This window comes from Toxorhynchites rutilus, chromosome 1 (genome assembly GCF_029784135.1).
Source record: "Toxorhynchites rutilus septentrionalis strain SRP chromosome 1, ASM2978413v1, whole genome shotgun sequence".
Lineage (NCBI taxonomy): Eukaryota > Metazoa > Arthropoda > Insecta > Diptera > Culicidae > Toxorhynchites > Toxorhynchites rutilus.
In genome coordinates, this window is record NC_073744.1 from 136,692,397 (window position 1) to 136,709,183 (window position 16,787).

Here is a 16,787-nt window from a genome sequence, read left to right on the forward strand (position 1 = left end):
GGTATATTATCGTGCGAATCAACATTTCGCAGCAAGATACGAAGGAAAAATCGAGATAACTATTTTTATTGGCACCCAAAATCATACGTTTCGTCTCGTATTTCGAAAAAAGCTAAGGCAGAGTGTCGATTTTTGACAAAAATTTTTTTTTCCGAAATGTCACTAGATCTCAACGATTCATGCAATTTTAAGACATTTGACATCAATTTTTTTTCGAAAACCCCAATTCCCTTTACTCCCCCTTGGGTGATTAGTCCCTTAAGTCCGATTGAGCTGACATTTGGCATAGGCTGTTTTTTTGTGGCGGTGAACATTTTTATGAGGTTACTTTTTGAAATTAGAGATGACTATTTTCATTGGCACCCTAATGAATATAGTGAAAAATTTCTTCAGAAAACTGAACAAAATTAACTTTGTGAGTAATTTTTGTTAACCGTGTGTATGCATTTTTTGTTTTCATTTCCCATTTTGCTAATCCAATCTTCTAACAGTTGTTCTTGTTAGTACTCAATGGTTTTTTTTTCGCACTTTTGGTGCTTTTCTGCACATACTCACATATATTAATGCAGGTAACTGCATTAATTGCTGTCAATGTTGGTAGGGGAACCGCGGGTGATACGAACAGTGGGGGTAAAATGGACAGGTGTTTGATTTGTATACAGGCAAACCTGTTTTTGTGCGGTTACTTTTTCTGCTATTTCTCTTTTGTGTGACTGTTTAGGTACGATTTTATTATTTGTGCGATTAGTTTGTGTGATTCAAGACCCGATGTCATAATAAAATCGCATAAAAAGAGTTGCACAAACGAGGAATCACGCAAAATTTCTGTTAATGAACCTTCTACATGTTATTCTATTATATTTAAGGTACCCTATGGCTATGAATACTGATCAACAGTGGAAGAGGAAACAAAAACCGATAATCATATATGATTTCGCGTGGGACGTAACTTTAGCTGCTTCGATATTAAGCATTTAGAGTGGTTTAATATCAAAATTCAATTCGCTAATGGTTATATTTTGGTTTGTGAGTTAACAGATAGGCGATTTTAGGTATGTACGGAAAAGTAAATTCATTTTGGCGTAAGACTACGTCTTTCATTTCTGTACCGGGGTGTAAGTTCAAAGTTTCGAAAACGGGAGAGTGACGCTGGACTGCAAGGTTTTGAACGTTAATACCTCTTTACCGGCTGAATGGAGTGGTACAATAATCACATCATCCGAAAGATAAAATGTCAACGAATTATATGATTGTCACTTATTGGTCCAAAAATTCGTTTCAATAGCTTAAAAATTGTTTTGAAAGCAAGCTATTGAAATCATAACAATCTAGCTTATCGATGATGATTGGTGATCGCAATGTGTTCCCGAACACGGACGCAAAATTTAGGCACCTGGAGAAACCGTCATAACGAATACAGGCGAGCTGTGATTTGTTTTGCTCGCTTGCATTAGTGTTTGGGAAACCATAGCGGACACATGTAAGGCGTGAGTACTTCCACTCGAATCAGTTTCTGTTATGCTTTCGCATGGAACATTCACTAAAAATAGTTTGGGTGTGAATGCGTCCGAGCGAAGGAATATTCGCACCCATTTACGCATTAAAGCCATTTTATAGTATCCAGCACGTAGCGTAAAGGTCGCTAACCGACACAATTCCACACACTAACAAGAAAAACACACTAACAAGAAAAACTTTCAGCAATCTTTCAAAATATTCATTCATCCATGCATTAACACTCCTATACTCGCGCATTGGTCTGTCAGACCGAGAAATCAATAATTCGTTCATTTCTCAGAAAATGTTAACAACTTTGCGATTCTATCTAGCTTCGCTATTCGACGTTCGTCATCGTTTAGCGTATCGTATGTGTTGGTACAAAGGGGACGTGTGTCACTTTTTTAACACTTTCGGTCTGACACACCGACGCGAGTATAGGAGTAACTTTTTTGGACAAGCTAACTTTTTTCATATTCTAGAATATTGTTGAATGAAATGTTAAAATTAATGTTAGTGGCGTGGAATATTTATTAAATATAATGCATAAGATCATTACCGGACTATTCTTAATTGATTTCCGTCCCTTTTGTAACAGGATTGAACGGATTCATATACAGTCAACTCTCCCTAACTCGATGTTCTGTATCTCGATATTTTCCCTAACTCGATGGATTTCATGGCACCTTCTATTTTACAAGCATTCTTCTCTCCATAACACGATACCTCCCTAACTCGATGCCTCTCTTACTCGATGTGTTTTGATTCATTTTTCCATGGATTTTCACCTCCCTAACTCGATTGATTTTCGCGTACATGTTTTTGTGCGTTATTACCTCAGATTTCAATTTCCCTTGAAAGTGAAGACGGAGTGTTCGTGTCATCAAACAATTTCTTTTCAAGTATGGAAAACCACGAGAAACCTTTCAAGCGAACAATCAAAACGCTAACCATTGCGCAAGGTTTGAGCATCATCGAGCAGGTCGAAAAATATGGACGGAAGGGGTCTGAAGCTGCAAATAATTTCAGTATTGCACAAAGTGCGGTATCAACACTACTCAAACTAAAGTAAAAATGGAATCGGGATGGAAAATTGTATCTAGACCAAAAGCATATAAGGTTGGTCAGAATCGAGAAGCTGGAGCGGTCAATGAATTTTTGTCTTGTCAAGCTAGACAAAATAATTTACCCCTCTTCTATTCTTCGGGATATGGCTTAAGAATTTGTCCAGAAACTGGGAAATCCTAACTTTAAAGCACAACCAACATGGACGGGAGTGATATTCCGCTGGTATAATTAATGTGTCGTGAGCGATGTCGACGGTACAATACCGTTCGATTGCTCAATGTCTTTTAATAATTAGTGCAAAAAGGACCAAAACGTGATTTGCTATGATCTGATGCCAGATATCGATATACTAGAAAGTGTTGAAAACCCTGAGAAAAACGCTGAAGATAGTAGTTCTATTGAGATGTTAATTCGAACGTTAAATCAAACCTGAAGAATATGTCCGGAATATTGAAATCAACTGAAAATGTTCCTGTGAAACTATTCGAACATTTCTTTGTGATTGAACAGTTCCTGCGTGATCGTTACAATTCAGTTTGAGTAACATACTTAATCAATATTTTCTTTGTAAACCTAGTGCCTCGTGCAAGTCGGACTCGATTATATACAAACTCGATTATATATGATTCGATTATGTAAAATTTAGGTCTCGATTGTATACAGTTTGAAAAAAAAAGTTTTTTTTTATAATTCAAATATGAATAATTTCAAGAAAAAAAATTAACCTTTCAGCATTAAGGTGAAATTTAAGTGGCTTTTATAAGTACAGTGGATTAAAAATCGCGATTTTTGAAGATTTTGATTGAATCTTCATCAGGAATTGTTTATATCGATATTGCAGCGAAATTAAGAGAGATAGAAGTTGGGCGTCAAAGAACAAATTGTAGAGAGGTTCTTCTTCTTCTTCTTCTTCTTCAATGGAACTAACGTTCCTAGAGGAACTTCGCCGTCTGAACGTAGTATTACTTGCATCATTTTTATTAGTACTTAGTTGAGATTTCTATGCCAAATAACACGCCTTGAATGCATTCTGGAGTGGCAAGCTCTAGAATACGCGTGATCACAGTGCAAGTCGGAGGAAATTTCTTTGCCGAAAAATTCCCCCGACCAGAACGGGAATCGAACCCGAACACCCGGCATGTTAGTTATGACGCTAACCACTCGGCCACGGGAGCACTTTGTAGAGAGGTTAGAGAGCTTTAATTTAATTGATAGAAACAATCAAGTTTAGTATGAATTATTAGGATAAAATTAATAATTACAAATAAAAAAAAAACTTTTAAATTTTCCACTTCAAAAATGTTATTTTTATCCACTAATTTAGATGCTCCACTACTATATCCTGTACTAAATTTTCTCATCTTTCAAATGAAAGCAACAAAATCGAATTACGTAGCATACTTTTCAATGTAGAGTCAGTTTGAGCCAACAGAATCCGAAACAAAGAAAAAGTTCTATAAGTCTGTCATCGTTGAAATTCTAACATATGCGTAGAAGGATTTTTTTCGTGAAATATAACCGTCTATCACCTCCTGAAAGATTCTGGAAAAAAATTTTTTTTTTATGTTTTTTCACATTAAGGGAATGAATCAAAAATTCCAATTCATACCATAATTGGGACACTTACCCTAATATATGACAATTTAAGACATAAAAAAAATTAGGAAAAAATGTTCTGTATCTCGATACCTCCCTAACTCGATGGTCCCTTTGGATATCGAGTTAGGGAGAGTTGACTGTATTAACAATTCTTCGATATATTCGTCGCTAGATTCACGTTCAAAAGCAAAATATAAATGTTTGACTTTCGTATAGTTATTGGCTAAATATAAAGGGCATACATATACACACTTGTGAAAGAATTCCACTTGTGGAAGAATTGTAAACAGTTAACTGTAAACTAATCGGTAGCTTATGGTAGCTTCAACCTTTATCATCTGTTATATACCTAGAAGGTCGTTATACATTCTTATCTTCGATAAAAGACCCGAAAAACACGCAACAACTGCATGAAATGTAAAAAAATAAAAAAAAATATAGGAGCTCGTCGATTATTTGCAAGAGACGGACACACATTGTCCGTCCTCCGCTACAATATCGAGGCTGGAAAGTTTTTTTTTCCCCTCCACCAAAGTGATTTTGGGTTGTTTTTTTTTCTTTCGACCATTGGTGGCAAGTTAAGTGTCAAAGCATCCGGAACAGCGAGGAAGCAGCACCTCTCCAGCGACGCTGGACCGGTGTTCTGTGAATTGGTTCCATTGAGCGTCACATTTCTATCTTCACCAAACATTAAACAGAGAAGTACAATAGAATAGTTTTTGCCGTCTCGCTATTGTGCTTATACCGTAGCGTGCGGCGTTGTATAGCTCCCTGAATAGGGTTGTTCAAGTTGTTCGAACTCATCAGATTAATTTTTTTTTTGAGTTTTTATTTATTTATTTTTTTTTCGAAATTATTGTTTTTTTTCAAGAAGATTTTTGATTTGATCTCATTTTTAGTTTAAGTTAGTTTTTAGTCTAAGTTAGTTTTAAGTTGAGTTTTTGCGCGAGTAGGTGCGTGTGAGTGTGTGTGTGCGTGCGAGTGTTTTTTTCGTTTTCATAGGCGGTTGCGCACCGTCTGCGCAACCGTTATGACATCTGCTGATGCCAATGTTGCGCGGACGCGTTATTATCAACAGTTCTCGAAGGCACCATGGGTTGTTTTCTTTCGGCCCAAGGAAAAAGCTTTGAGAACTCTTGATATTTCAAGAGATTTGCTGCGTAATTATAGAGGCGTCTCGATACATAAAGAGAGACCGGACAAACTGCGTGTAGAAGCACCGACTTTTGATGTGGCCAACAAGATTGTTGACCACGAAGTTTTTAATAGGGAGTATCACATCTACATCCCTTCTCGAGAAGTGGAGATAGAAGGCGTAGTAACCGACGCGAGTCTGAGTGTCGATGAACTAAAAAAAGCGTCGGGTTCCTTCAAAAACTCGATGATTGGAGATCTTGTAAAGATCCTGGATGTTATAAATCTGCATTCAGCATCTTTGGAAGAAAATAAAAAAGTTTATAAGCCCTCGCACTCTTTTCGACGTAGTAGAAGATATGATCAATGTGCTACAATAGAACTGCCGTAGTCTAGTGCCTAAACTTTCGCAGGTTCTGTTCTCCCAAACTATGTGAAAGTAGAAAATGTTTTTTTCCCAGTACGCCTGTTTGTACCGCGGGTTTATAATTGTACCAAAGAAGATATGATCAATGTGCTACAATAGAACTGCCGTAGTCTAGTGCCTAAACTTTCGCAGGTTCTGTTCTCCCAAACTATGTGAAAGTAGAAAATGTTTTTTTCCCAGTGCGCCTGTTTGTACCGCGGGTTTATAATTGTACCAAATGTAAAAAGTTGGGACACTCGGTTAGCCACTGCGGCAACAAATTTCGTTGCGGCAAATGTGGCGATAAACATAGTGAGGATTCTTGCACACAAACAGTGGAAAAATGTATTCACTGTGGCGAGAATCCTCACCCTCTACAAGAGTGCCCAAGGTACAAACAGCACTCCGATAAAGTGAAGCGTTCTATCGCTGGACGCTCCAAGCGGACTTATGCTGAAATGCTAAAAACCGCATCAGCCGCTCAAAATGAAAACCAATTTTCGGTTTTGTCATCTCAAGAATCGGATTCTGATTCTGATGAGGGTCATACTTCGGCTGCACCAGAATCTTCAATAAAGGATGAATCATCAAAAAGAAAGCTTTCTTCACCAATGGTGCACCGTAAGAAAGCTAAAATGACCCTCGGAAGATTGTCTAATTCCAAAGGTAATAGTAGCAAAAAAAACGAATCCGAAGGCTCCTTCCGAAATAAAAACGCTGGTCCTCGATCTTCTCGTAGAAAATTTGCGTCTAATCGAGGATGGATAGCATTTTCGGACATTGTGGACTTCATACTAAACACGTTCAAAATTCAAGACCCCCTCAGAAGCCTTATTTCTACCTTGCTTCCATCTTTAAAGTCTTACCTTAAGCAATTGACTGCTTCATGGCCCCTCCTTGCATCAATCATATCTTTCGATGGATAATTCATCTAACGTAGTAGAAGATATGATCAATGTGCTACAATAGAACTGCCGTAGTCTAGTGCCTAAACTAGACTCGTTCAAATTTTTACTTCAAAATTATGATTGTGATATATTCGCTCTTTCCGAAACATGGCTTTCTTCTGACACAGAACTCAACTTCCACGATTTTAATATTATTCGCCTGGATAGAGATGATTCCTATGGAGGAGTACTTTTAGGGATCAAAAAGTGCTACTCTTTCTATAAAATTCCTCTCCCAGCTCTATCAAACGTCGAAATCGTCGCTGGTCAAATAACTGCAAAGAATAAAGAACTTTGCATAGCTTCAGTATACGTTCCCCCGAATACTTCCATTAGCCGTAGTCAACTTTGGAATCTAATTTCGATTCTCTCAACCCCAGTTCTAATTTTGGGTGACATGAACTCCCATGGTACTGGGTGGGGCGATCTTTTTGATGACGCTAGGGCGGCTATTTTTTACGATTTATGTGACGATTTCAACTTGACTATCTTGAACACTGGTGAAGTAACACGAATTGCAAAACCTCCGGCTCGGGAAAGTCGACTCGATCTATCTTTGTGCTCAAGTTCGCTATCATTAGATTGTCAGTGGAAGGTCATCAATGATCCCCATGGTAGCGATCACTTGCCAATCAATATATCAATCAAGTGTAGCCCGCAATCCACTGAACCATCTCGAGTTCCATTTGATCTAACAAGGAACATCGACTGGCAAAAATTTGCAACGGCTGTAACAATCGGTGTCGAATCAATAGATATACTTCCACCATTGGAGGAATATCGATTCTTCATCGATTTATTGTATAAAAGCTCACTGGAAGCACAAAAAAGAAAAGTTCCAAGTGCTTCATTTAAAAGAAAACCAGCCACTCCTGGCTGGGACGATGAATGCACAAAATTGTATTTGAAAAAATCTGATGCTTTCAAAGCTTTTCGCAGACATGGAACATCCACACACTTCGAGGAATATTCAAAGCTAGAAATACAGCTGAAACAATTAGTTGAAGAAAAAAACGCGGTCTTTCTCGTGAAACCTCAATACGCACCTTGTGGAGGGTAGCTCGCAACATGCGTAACCGCTCATCTACCAACGAGAGTGAAGAATACTCCAACCGATGGATATTCGATTTCGCTAAAAAGGTCTGTCCAGACTCAGTTCCAGCCCAACATATTCTTCGAGAAACGTCTCCGAGCGGTGGACCTCTGGACAGACCATTCTCAATGCTGGAATTTTCTATGGCTCTTCTGTCATCGAACAACTCTTCACCCGGAAGCGATATGATTAAATTCGTTCTTCTAAAAAATCTTCCCGATATCGCGAAAAGACGCTTGCTAGACTTATTCAATACCCTACTAGAAAACAATATTGTGCCACCCGAATGGAGACAGGTCAAAGTGATAGCAATTCAAAAGCCTGGCAAATCAGCGTCTGACCATAACTCATACCGTCCGATTGCTATGCTCTCGTGCATTAGAAAATTGCTGGAGAAAATGATCCTTCGAAGACTCGATCAATGGATCGAGACAAATAATTTACTATCAAGTACACAATTTGGGTTTCGCAAGAGCAAAGGAACAAACGATTGTCTAGCGTTGCTTTCTACAGATATTCAACTGGCCTTTGCGCACAAGGAGCAACTGGCTTCAGTATTCTTGGATATTAAGGGAGCTTTTGATTCAGTTTCCATAGAAATTCTGTCAGACAATCTGAACAGATGTGGACTTCCTGGAATTTTGAATAACTTCTTGTACAATTTGTTGTCAAAAAAGCAAATGAACTTCACCCTCGGACAGCTGACAACTTCCAGAAATAGTTATATGGGTCTACCCCAAGGCTCATGTCTCAGCCCCCTTCTTTATAATTTTTATCTGAAAGAGATATTGACAGTTGTTTGGCAGAACAATGCACGCTAAGACAACTTGCAGATGATGGTGTGGTTTACGTCAGAGGTCCCCATGCCGAAAAATTGCAAAGACCATTGCAAAATTCCCTAGATAACTTGTCTTCTTGGGCAAGGAACTTAGGGATAGAATTCTCGCCGCAGAAAACAGAACTGGTAGTGTTTACTCGAAAGCGGTCCCCAGCCCAATTGCAACATAAGCTATTGGGCAGAAACATTACCCAATCATTGACCTTCAAGTACCTTGGTGTCTGGTTTGATTCAAAATGCACTTGGAATACCCACATTACGTATTTGAAGCAAAAATGTCAAAAACGAGTCAACTTTCTCCGCTCGATTTGCGGCACGTGGTGGGGAGCTCATCCGGGAGATCTCATAACGCTTTATAAAACAACTATTCTATCTATTCTGGAGTATGGCTCTTTCTGCTTTCTCTCAGCAGCTAAAAGTCACCTTCTAAAATTGGAACGAATTCAATATCATTGTCTGCGTATAGCTCTCGGCTGTATGCACTCAACGCATAACATGAGTCTCGAGGTTCTGGCAGGAGTAACTCCTCTACAGAACCGATTCTGGGAACTTTCTCTCTCAGAATACTTGTGAAATGCGGTGTCACGCACACACTTGTGATTGAAAACTTTGAGAAAATTCTTCATTTAAATATACAATCTCGGTTTATGAGAATTTATCATCACTATATTTCATCAGATATTTGTCTTCCATCGTTTACTCCAGACCGTGCTCACATCACCATCAGCAGTTCCTCAATTGAATACGATCTGTCGATGAAACAAGCAATACTTGGGATTTCAGATCAGCTTCGACCAACTTTCATTCCCCGTATTTTTAACCGAAAGTACCAAAAAGTCAATTTCATGAAAAGATACTTCACTGATGGGTCTCGCCTCAATGGATCCACTGGCTTCGGTGTTTTCAATGAAAATTCGAGCGCCTTCCGTAAACTGCAGGAACCTTGTTCCGTTTATGTTGCTGAGCTGGCAGCAATCGACTTCGCATTGGGGATGATCTCCAACAAGCCTGCAGACCATTACTTCATTTTCTCGGAGAGTCTCAGTTCGCTTGAGGCTCTCCAGTCGATGAAAACTAGTAGGCACCCATCCTATTTCCTCACAAAAGTGAGGCAGCAGATGAGTGCACTGATCGAAAGATCTTATAAGTTAACCTTTGTTTGAGTCCCCTCTCATTGCTCAATTCCTGGCAATGAGAAGGCGGACACTCTCGCAAAGGTGGGTGCCCAGGAAGGCGAATTGTTTGATAGACAGATTTCATACGATGAATTTTTCCAATTACTGCGTCAGAGTTCCCTCTTGAGTTGGCAAACCGATTGGGACACTGGAAGTCTTGGGCGGTGGTTATATTCAATTATTCCAAAGGTTTCTTCGAGAGCGTGGTTCAAAGGTTTGGACGTAAGTCGTGACTTCATTCGTGTAATGAGTAGACTTATGTCCAACCACTACTCGCTAGATGTGCATCTCCACAGAATAAATCTTGTTCAAAGCAACGTCTGTCGGTGTGGAAACGGTTACGATGACATCGATCACGCAGTTTGGCAATGTACGGATAATTACGCAGCCAGAGAGTACCTTTTGAATGCCCTTGAGGTCCAAGGAAGACAACCCTATGTTCCTGTTAGAGACGTGTTGGGAACCCGCGACATCTGCTGTATAAGTATTTAATGCTTTTGTGTTTTTCTTTTTCGTTATTAGTTTGTTTGTCTTGTCCCCCCATCTCACCGTCGCCCACCCTCGACAGATAGTCGAACACCAGATGCTATCCCTGGTCATTATGCACAATGCTACAGTGCGTGCGGCAACTCTCGGTTGAGTCAACGATACCTCATATCCATATCCCTAACCTGACCCGTCCCACAAAAATTGTTGCCCTTCTAACCTCGAGTAAACCGCGAGTATTCGGTCGAATCCTACTAAACATAGCAATTAGTTGAAACTTTGTATAAACAAACCTTGAATTAGCGGCTCCGCAAAGCTTATGCGATTGAGCCTTGCAAATAAATGAATTGGAAAAAAATATATATAGGAGGTTGTGTTCAAGACACAACCGCATTGTTGACGTAGTACTACGCTGTGGTTTAATTCAAGTCGCTTGTTTATAACTGCGGATTTTATTTTATAATGCAACGAAAATTTTGAAATAACCATTCTAGCAGTTTGGTCGCTCTAAAATGGTTTTTTCATTGTACAATCATTTGATGATAGTTGTTTGATGATTCATTCTTGTGCTCGCAGAACAATACTTTACTCGAGATAAGCGCAAATGCAATCCTAGTTGAAGGAAGTTTTGCAAATGACACGCGAACCCAAATAAATTTATAACTTATTGTAACATATTGAATAACTTGGTATTCCCAAATAACTTTTGGAGCACAACCTTAACACCTGCTTTACCAGAGCGTCATTTCAATGCATTGATGACAGAAAACAAACAATGTTAACTGCCTGGAAAAAGACTGAATATTTGCCTCAGTAGAGATTCATTACCAATACCCTAACGTAAATATTACCCTCCCGCTATCTTTCCTCCATGTTTATATCTATCATTACGACTGCATAATTTGCAACACAAAACAATCGGCAATCATAGCATAAAAAATAGGCGATTGTTGCATCGTTACAGGGCCAATGCACACGGGAGCAGATACAAATGGGGTTTCAGCGTAGCGAAGATGCACTATTTTTATGTACGGGTTATGAAGCATGCACGTACGCATACAAATATCCATATATCGATGGCTTGAAGCAACTAAATATACACACACTTATCTCCGTGTTGCGCTCTGCTCAGCAGAAACCCTTTCTGTTAATATTGCCAGTCTACATTAGCTTAGCTATCATCCTTTGTGGAGAGAGTCTTCTTACCGTCACGCGAAACCAAATCACTGACACAATTCCAGAACATTTATTTTCTTAGTGAGCTGACGATAGCCTAGCTTGATGGTTCCCCACACAATTGTGTAGCTCAGAACCTTAATGCAATGGCGTCAGTTTGCATTAAGACATGACATGTGATGACGCAAAGCGAGGAAGAACAAGCGATTGTCATCGTTTGAATACAGATCCATACTGAAAGTATGCTTTCCTTCCTTGCTTGAGACTTTAAACTTCTTCAGTTCATTCGTCTCTAACCTTTAAAAAGGCCCTCGGAAAACTTTACTCCACCATATTACTCCTCCACCCCCATTGCCTTGAGAAAGGCATTCGATTTCCCCTTCGTTGCTCGTTATTGACAGCTATGTTCGGGAAAGCACACAAATGGACAGAACAAATGTATGAGGAAATGGGAATGCTTCCAATTTTCATCAATTTAAGCCATATACAGACTATGGGATTGTAATGTATAGCCTATCAAACAAATCTTAGAGAATTTCCGATTCGTTTGGTATGCAAATCGCCAGAATCCGTTCACGGTAAAAATAGTTATTAACTTTATTTCATAAAAACGTGACCTGTTTTCTGATTTAGCACCCTCAATGAAAGACGTAGTTCTACGTCAAAAAGTGAAACTGTAATGTTTTCAAACACAATGAATCACAAATACACCACAATGAGGATTATTACTTCAATTGTAATATCTGGAAATTGAAAAATTCTCACCAAGCGAAGCAACAGCTATTCTCACTGAATGCCGTCCATATATCATTCAACTTATGAAGTGTCAAAACACAAATAAATCACAATCTGACTTTTTTCTAACATCAACACTACACAGCGCCTGCAGAAGGCGGAGTTCCGACGTGTGTATGTAAATCGACTTGTGACACGATTTATTCTCCGTCAATGATTTATCATCATTGCAGTACACCCGAAACACACAGTTTACCATCACACACATCCACCGAATTTTGGTGGTTTCCCAAAGTGCCTCACGTATAGTAGAAATTATTGCTGCATACATTAATACGACCTTGCATATCGTTCCACTTCAGCAGCCGGCACTTTGATGGTGATCTGAAAAGTCCACAGAGCCACCATATATACCCACATATGTATATATGGACGAGCTCGCTTCGAATGCTGCAAGGTGAAAGCGTCGTGAGCCGACATTCTTCACTTCACGTCCTTCTGTAACATCCAAAATTGTGTCCTCATTATGCCCGGACGCAGCCAAAAACACGAGCGAAAGCACTCATAACTCATAACTGGATGGCAAACATATGAACGGCACAGAACTTGACAAACATTGCATTGCACATACGCCCTCCCAACATTCGGCTCGGTGAGATTTCCCCCCCTGTGCCCACCATACCATGTGACCATGTCCCAGTGAAATATGAAAGAATGCAGAGCTGACGATGGGAATATTTAAAATACATTTATGCTCGAGTGAATGGTTTGCTTGCTTTTGATCCGAAACTAGAATGACATTTTACACAAGACACAAAGGAATACATAGCCAGGGCACGGGAAGAGGACATGTAAGATAAATATTTGGATTGTCCGCTTTTGGGACATTTATATTACAACGAAACCTAATAGCTGCGATAGAAATGGGAACGAGGTAATAAATTGATCAAACAGCTAATGGAAAATTGATATTGACAGGTAGCATTGAATAAACTAGAAAATTGGTGGCCATTATATGCACTCAGCACCAATATCAGCGGTGGAAATTTAATTTGGACATTCATTCGCGATTAAACATTCTCCATTAAAATAAATCGTCGGGCTAATATTTAATAATAAACTCACATAATTAAGTCCCTCCCAGCGAAAGTTTACTGCATGAACTCGTCCCATCTGGTGCTAATAAACTTTTAAATGCAGCAAATTGCTACTACAGTTGTACAGTTCGGCACCGGTCCGCATTGGATCCGGTCGGCACTTCGGCCAATCTGCACCGAATATCAACAAGATACTGCACTTCGGTGCCCATTCCAGCCTCAATTTCAATTGTTGTATGTGCCTACTTTATAATTCCATTCACACATTCGGACCAACAAAAGCAGCAGTTCCTGGTGCTTCCGCCCATTACCAGTTCCGCTCTGTCCGTGCAGTCACTCTCACACATACACACACACACTGACCGCCCAAAATCCTGACCCGAGTCAAACGATGTAATTTTTAGTTTATTGTTGATTCCATTTACGCCGCACCGCCGCGCTCGGTGCGCTCAGTCTTCCGCCGATTGCACCACCGGTGGCGGTGATGGTGGTGCTGTTATTATCCTTTCGCACTTCGCCTACACTCTGTGGGCACAAAAGGCGAGGCCGACTGTTTTTACACCCCCAAGTCACACCCACAATTCTCGGTTAGCGCAATTCGCATACACGGGGATCGAATCGCAAATTCGATCGCTGCGAACCGATTGTTGTGTTGGGCTCCGATGTGGGAAGGGAAGCGAGAGTCCAAACTTGGTGGGCAATTGATTTTCGTACTTCCTCTCTGTGAAACGCAAAGGACGGGTACTGATCGAAAGTCCCTTTTTGGTCAGACTGTATGAATGTAGATATTTGGAATATAATCCATTTTGTCAGTTACGTTACATGGCTGAGTATCATATTTACGTTCGATGAGTCGAAGTTACAACTAGAATAATCATCATTTCCTGCGGCTCTTTAGCAGATGCGGATCAGTTCTCTTTTTTTTTATTTAAATCGTTTATTTTTACAGGCTCAGTTACATAGGTTTAAAGGAGCCGAACTCCTTACTGTATTGTTACTAGTATATAAACATTTTTCCTTAATTCTAATGTTAATAATATAGGAAACCGATTACTCGCGGTCGACTCGAGTTTAGAAGGGTGACATATTTTCTTCAGGAAAAGGAGGGGATATGAGGATATATTGACAATGATCACACTCACACTCTCAATCACACTCATCACACTCAATTCTTAAACCTATCTTATATTTAATATGTATTTACATTTCATCTTATTCTTAAGAAGGGATCCGATCTCTCACAAAGGAAAGGGAAAAGGAAAAACTAAGGGTGTAAGGACAATCACACACGAAGATCGATAGCTTTAAGGAATACATATATTTGGGACATGCAATCAAGGTCTAACCGAGCCAACACGTCTCTCACCGGCATCATGGGCTGCCTTCCTCGGGCCCGAAGGGTGACTACTAATTTCGATCTGGCGACAAGATACAGCTCGCACGACCAAACAACGTGCTCGATGTCGTGGTAACCTTGGCCACAAACACAAAGATTGTTGTCGGCAAGATTAATACGAAAGAGTAGCGCATCTAACGAACAGTGATTGGACATGAGTCGGGAGAAGGTGCGAATAAAGTCCCGACTCAAGTCCAGACTTTTGAACCATGGTTTGAGGCTAACCTTAGGGATAATCGAGTGGAGCCACCGGCCCAATTCATCTTCATTCCACTTGCGTTGCCAGTTAGTGATGGTATTTTTGCGGACTAAAGAATAAAATTCATTGAAGGCGATTTGACGATGATAAATATCGCCTTCAATTGCACCTACCTTTGCTAATGAGTCAGCCCTTTCATTACCCAGAATTGAGCAATGTGAAGGGACCCAGACAAAGGTAATGACATAACAGCGTCTGGATAAAGCACTCAAAATTTCTCGTATTCTCTCAAGGAAGTACGGCGAGTGCTTTTCCGGCCTCACTGAACGGATAGCTTCGACAGAGCTAAGACTATCCGTTACAATGTAATAGTGTTCAACAGGTCGTGAGGCGATGCTGTCCAGCGCCCAGTGTATCGCTGCCAATTCAGCAATATACACTGAGCAAGGATTCTGAAGACTGTGTGAGGTGCTAAAAAATTCGTTGAACACTCCAAATCCTGTGGACTCATTCATAGAGGACCCATCAGTAAAGTACATATTATCACAATTGATATCCCCATACTTTGCATCGAAGATCGTTGGAACGATCCTCGATCGAAGATAGTCTGATGTTCCATGGATATCCTGCTTCATGGACAGATCAAAATGCACAGAGGAATTGATGTAGTCAGGAAAACAAACACGGTTGGGAATATACGAAGAAGGATTAACCAGCATGGAGACGAATTCATGATATGAGCTCATGAATCCAGAATGAAAATTTAGCTCGATCAGCTGCTCAAAATTTCCGATCACCAATGGGTTCATAACCTTACACCGGATGAGGAACCGAAGAGATAATAAATTGAAGCGATCTTTTAGTGGGAGTAGGCCTGCCAAAACCTCGAGACTCATGGTATGCGTTGAGGGCATACATCCCAACGCGATACGGAGACAAAGATACTGAATTCGCTCGAGTTTAATTAAGTGTGTTTTAGCAGCTGATTGAAAACAGAAACTGCCATACTCCATCACTGAGAGAATAGTTGTTCAATACAACATTATAAGATCTTCGGGATGGGCTCCTCACCAGGTGCCGGTAATTGTACGGAGAAAGTTTATTCTTTGTTGACATTATTTACTCAGATACCTAATATGGGCCCCCCAAGTACATTTAGAGTCGAACCAGACCCCAAGATACTTGAATGACATAGCATGAGTGATCGGTTTACCCAAAAGTTGAAGCTTTGGTTTTGCTGGTTTATGCTTCCTAGAAAAAACCACCATCTCTGTTTTCTCCGAGGAGAATTCGATCCCAGGTTGAAGAATGGCCCAGGTTGAAAAATTGTTCAAAGTATCTTGTAAGGATTCTTGCAGGTCGGATTCGTTTGATCCTACGACAGACACCACTCCATCATCTGCAAGTTGTCTTAGGCTGCAATTTTGTGTAAGGCAATTGTCAATGTCGCTTACGTAGAAGTTGTACAAAAGGGGGCTTAAACATGAGCCCTGGGGGAGTCCCATGTAAGAGACCCGACTTACTGCCGAATCTCCGTGAGAAAAGTTCAAATGTTTCTCACAAAGCAAGTTATATAACATATTATTCAATAGAGCCGGCAGACCCCGAGAGTGTAATTTGTCTGACAAAACCTCTATTGAAACAGAATCAAAGGCCCCCTTTATGTCCAAGAATACTGAAGCCATTTGTTTTTTTTCGGCGTAAGCCATTTGAATTTCTGAAGAAAGCAACGCAAGACAATCATTCGTCCCCTTGCCCCTGCGGAACCCATATTGTGTATCTGAGAGTAGGCCATTCGTTTCAACCCATCGATCAAGGCGAAACAAGATCATTTTCTCCAACAATTTCCGTATACAAGACAGCATTGCTATTGGGCGGTACGAATTGAAGTCGGACGCGGGTTTTCCGGGTTTTTGAATAGCTATAACTCGTACTTGTCTC